Source organism: Lactuca sativa, chromosome 8 (genome assembly GCF_002870075.4).
Source record: "Lactuca sativa cultivar Salinas chromosome 8, Lsat_Salinas_v11, whole genome shotgun sequence".
NCBI lineage: Eukaryota > Viridiplantae > Streptophyta > Magnoliopsida > Asterales > Asteraceae > Lactuca > Lactuca sativa.
The window spans coordinates 335,458,004-335,464,003 of NC_056630.2; positions in this window are offsets into that span (position 1 = coordinate 335,458,004).

Below are 6,000 nucleotides of genomic sequence, written 5' to 3' on the forward strand. Positions count from 1 at the left end.
AAAGGTGGGAGGCTTCGTATTATCGAAGTCCCGATACTGAAAACCCCGACTAACTCCTCCCCTTGCCGCTGCTACAGCCGCTGTAGCCGCCGCGACAACCGTCTCTGTGAGAGCCGCATAGCGCTCATCACAATACTCAACCATGGCGGTCTTGATCGACCCGAACAGTTCCGGCAACTCAGCCCGATACAACGCAGCAATCTCATCCCGCAGGATCTCATGAATCCTCGCATCCAACTCGCACGTGCTCATCTGACCAATAACCACGGGAGGCACAGACCCACCCGAAACTCCCTCTCTTGCTCCCGATCCTGAACTGGATCCACTCCCAGCATGCCTCGGAATCTCCATACTGAAAAACACCACAAAATCTCAGACACTTCCCACTATCCCGGGAACCAACTCTCTCAACCCAACCCTAGAGGTCATGGTTTCCCTGATACGCGTATGGGTCCTGTGCTTTCAGTAGTACGGGCCCATACTACCTTCCACACCTACCCATATTTGTATGAAGTACTACCACAACACCCTAGTGAAAACATGCATAACAAACGCTCAACCCTCACTACTAGAGGAACACTGGAAATCTCCCACAAGGAAACCCTAGGCTACAGGCATCACAAATCAGGCAACATTATCATGAAATCCTGAAAATCCCTAGCCTAGCACTAGCATGCTGTTCTATCAAGCTCAAAAACAAATATCATGTATCGTATTTTGGGGTTACTTACTGGCTCAGGCTGACCGTACCTCCGCGTCCTCCTTTACTCATTTTAAAAACCATTTTAAATTCTCTTTTGAAAACTCTCCTCGATTTGAGACTAGAGTCACACGAGTGTTCCTCCGATTCACTGAAACCAAGGCTCAGATACCAACTTGTAACGACCAAAAATTTCAACAGAAATTAAACTTTTCAAAAACAACCCATTTTAATAATGTTTTTACAAAAGGGTTTTCAATACATTTATTATCAGACTATTCCCAGAACCATGTCATCAACATAAACACGAGGAGCGGTACGATCACGACTTCGCCTAGCCACGGTCTCCTGAAGAACCTGAAAAGCATTTAAACCACAACTGTAAGCCCGAAAGCTTAGTGAGATACCCCCAATATACCAACCACATATACGCCCTTCCACGCTACGACCTTCCGATCCAAAACATATTGCCTTCCGGCCCATAACATAAATAGCATACATAACATAACAGAACATAGAACAACCATGCACTTCGGGTCTACTGTGAGACTGGTCCGCCGCACCGTCCAACAGTCCACCTGGTCCACCCTCTGAGTCTAGCCATGTACATGGAGTCTGCAGTGTGATTGGTCCGCCCGTACCGGGCCTTCAATCCACTTGGTCCACTCTCTGAGTCTACAGTGTGACTGGTCCGCCCGCACCGGGCCTTCATTCGGCCTGGTCCACTCTCCGAGCCTCGGCACGTCTGGTCCACCCTCTTTGGGCCTGCAGCCTATCCGGACCACTTGCTGGGCCTTCGGAACAACCGGTCCGCCCTGAGTTTCTTGGCCTACAGCACAAAGCAGGACCCACCTCAACCCAACTCCAGTCCAAACAACCATGTGCACATAAACATACAATCATATAACAATTCACAGTCAACAAGCCGATCAAATAGATCACATAACATATCATTATCCTAACCAGGATACCGACCTAACCGGTCACTAGCATAGCATCACCCTACCTCTCAGGATACCGATCTCAATCACGTCTCTACCACATACCATCCTAGCTACCAGGATGCAAACATATCAAAGCAATAACATAGCAACACATACCCGGATCTCAATCCGATAAGGGTCGGCCTTGGTGCCTTAGACCCTGTTGATATAGTGAGGATAACTCACCTCGTGAATGCCGATACTCTAAACTGAAGAAGCGGACTCTCAAATCACCTACTCACCGCAAATCCCGAACTCACCATCATAAGAAAATAAACATTAGGTCAATCATACTTCCACATATCAGACCAAGACCAAAGTCCAAATCTCATACAAAGTCCAACATTGGCCCAATTTACCAAATTGGGCCCACTTCACCAAATGGGCATAGAACCAATGTCCATAACAATAATTGGGTCCAAAATACTCTATCCATAAATTCCCAGACTTGGCCCAATAACCAACTGTCCACCAACGGCCCAAACTCAAAGCCCAAAAATGAAAGTCCAACAGGAGGAGTACGCTGGGCGTACCCTCCTTGGTACGCTGGGCGTACTGCAATGAAACGTGAATGAGGATCGGGGCTTTGGCCCGCTACGCGGGGCGTAATCAAGGGTTACGTGGGGCGTAACTACAATACTCAATAAGTCCTTTTAACCTCTTAATGGCTTAAGCTCTTAAGCCCAAACTTTAGATCCCTAGGCCAAATGTGATTAGAATTCATAAAGTCTCAGACTTTATCACTTGGGCTGTCTATAAGCTCTTAATCCAAGGTCTTAATCCATTAAGACCTATATATCTCACACATGGATAAACTACAGCCCTTAGGACCTCATTTTTCTCACTCAAGACCTCTCCAAAGGTCTGAAAGGACAGGAAATCTTGACCAGTTCGATACATGCAACAAGGTGAGGACTTTTGGGACAAGAATGGTGACAAAGCTTCAAAATACATAGATCTACACTATATGAAGGTCAAGCAAGAAGCTTTATACCTCAAACAAGCTCCAAAGGATGGTATCTCTTCAGATCTACAAGCTCGACACGTTCTTCTTCTTCTTTGACAACATCTCTTTTCTCCATCAAGCCTTTCTTTTTCCAAAAAGAGCTTTCCAAGGTCAAACACACCCAAAAATGGAGAGAACACGAGATCTAGGGTTTTCTGAGGTTAAGGATGAGCATAAAGAGGCTAAGGGGTGAACCAACATGTTCCTTATATAGTGGCTGACCCTAAAATAGGGTTTGGGGTTTCTGAGAGTACGTTGGGCGTACCTCCCTAGTACGCTGGGCGTACTCACCCGACCACCCGCAACTTCTCTCCCCTTTATGCTGGGCGTACCCAGCCAGACTTCAAAATAATTGCATGCATGCCATGCATGCATGGGACCCTTTTTCCACTTATACCACCAGGAGCTATAAACAATGATTAACTTCTAAACGTTGCAACTCCTCTAATCTAAACCCGCTCCCAAATAACTTATCATTCATACGAGAGTGACGAGAAGCCCAATGCTTCTAACACATACACCAGCCCGAAACCTTCTCGGATAAAACTCATTTCTCGCAAAAAGGACCAGAATTACCCTTCCTCTTAAATCTCAGGGACTCATATATAAAACACTTAAAGAACGGGGTGTTACAACACTGATTTTAGTATGAATGCAGGCACATATACTTAAATAAATATTTTAATATTTAAAGTATAAACTCTTGGTCAGAGTATTTTAATACCATTGTATTTATAGTTAGTATATCTTTTATGGGTTGATATACTCAATTCACTATAAACCATGCTCTGATACCAATCTGTCAAACCCCAAAACCATGAACGGAGGAAACGTTCTGGGGCGGAGGAGGTCATGTATAGTATCACAACAATGACTAGTAGTAAAAAAGCAACAACATCATCCATTTCATTAATAGTATAATTTCATACATGTGTGTTCTGTCAAGTTATATAGACACCTTTTCATTGATGTGATACTGTACATGACGTCCTCCGCCCCAGAACGTTTCTGCCATTCTTGGTTTTGAGGTGTGACATATAGTTATATAAGAAATGTTTAAAGGACTTAGGAAGGCTAACCCACTTTATTTCCTTTTCCCCATTGGGATGTGTTCTGGTAGGGTATCGGGTATCCATCCGAATGTCGTCTTAATATTTGTTATATATCATGTAGACATAAAAGTGCCTTCAGTCAGTTCAGTACCTTTGGCTAGCAAAGGTATACTTTCGTTGATACTTATACATTTCTAGTAAATATTATAGGTATAGTAATGAGATACTGCATGCTATTCCTATTACAAGAAATTACACCAGAGTCAGTTCATTCATGAGTCCATACGAATACATGTTGCTTATAGAGATACACTTACTTGGATACACTTACTTGGATACACTTACATGGATACACTTACTTGGATACACTTACATGAAGACCTTTACATTGATACCTTGTTGAAAGCATGCCTTTATATGTATAGTTATATAAATAATGTTTAAAGGACATAGGAAGGCTAACCCGCTTTATTTCCTTTCCCCCATTGGAATGTGGTCTGGTAGGTTATCGGGTATCCGTCCGAAGGTCTTTTAAATATCAGTTATATATCATGTGTACATATATAGACATAATAGTTCTAATCAGTTGATTCAGTACCTTTGGGTAGCCAAGGTATATGTTCATATTGCTGGATTAATGTCTATGTCCATAACTATAATTGGTAAGACTTGACCCGACCCGGCATGGTCCATTTGGGTTGCATGGCATCATGCACTTGGATAGACTAAAATGAGAGAAATAAGACACTTATGGTTACTAATTTATTATAAGTTCTAGTATATTAATAATAAGAATAATAAGATTATTTAATTAGTATTGATCAAGAATTAATCTAGGATTAATTAAGTGATGAAAAGAAGACTAATTAAATATATGGGTTGATTGTGCAAATCATCTATAACTTATATAGTTGGCCAAAGCTCCATGGATAATCAAGTTGGGTTAAACCCATAGGATACTCCATGGAGGTTACATAACCCATGGATCATGGAAATGAAAGGCCATGTCAATTAGGGTTTACATGGTGTAACCCTAACTATATATGCATCTTATTCTTCACCAAAATCGGTTACTAGAGAGTGAAAAAGAAGGGCTAGCCGATTTCATGAGTTGTGGATTTCTCTCAAGTTATTCCAAGTGTATTTGGTGTTGTGTGGACCATTTGAGGTGTAACACTTGGGGCACTAGGCACTCAAGCTTCATGAAGACTTTCTACATCAACGAGGTATGTATTCTATCTTGTTATATCCATTGTTTTGTATGCTAGATTAGGATAATACCTTGGATGTTCATATTTTCCTATATAATAGAGAAAACATAGATCCAAGGTATTTAGGGTTGCATGTACACTTAGGAGTGTTAGAATGCTCAAAACCCAACAGTGGTATCAGAGCCTAGGCTTGTTTTCTTGTTATACCTGCAAAAAGTAGCTGAAAAATTGATTTTTGATGTTGTCTGCCCTGCAGACTCACCGAGTCCATGAATGGACTCGCCGAGTCCAAGGCAAAATGCATCCAACTCGCCGAGTTGGTTCGTGCACTCGATGCGTTGGACCCCCAGACAACATAAATTCGACTTTTTTGGCTGGAATTGGACTAGGAACATTACCCTAAGATGTTTTTGGACTTATAAACTTGTTTTTGATGTAGTAATGTTTATGCTAATCCAATTACAAAGATAATTGTCAATATATTCGTGTTTTGTATTAGTTTAAGGTTTAGACTGATTACATGAAAAAGTTTGATTTGAATTATCTTGTTCTTATGAGTTGCTTAGATTAATAGAAAAGTTGAGTGAAATAGTTGTTTTCAATCCGAATTAATCTAAGAGTTGATTCTAAAATGTGTTTTTGTAACTTGTCCTCAAGTTATATGAAAAGTCACATTTATGTTTCATAAAACTCATAAAAGTTGGCAAAGGTTACAAAATGAAGAGTCTAGTTCTAGTTAGGACCAAGAGTCTCTTCATTAAATAATAAATAAAAAAAGTGTAACCTTAATTAACTCCATAAGTTATAAAATAAAGAAAAGTTAATTCTTTTATTAGTTTAAAGTCTTCCATAACTTGTCCTCAAGTTATGGAACTTGAAGAGTTTTTGGATTTAAACTACTTTAAACACATAAGTTATGGAATTAATTAGTTTTGAATAGTTTCAAAACTTGCCCTCAAGTTTTGGAATTTGAAAAGTTTTCACTTATGAATACTTTAATTCCAAGTTAGCCCTTAGAATTTTAAAAGTTAAAATTCAACCCTTATAC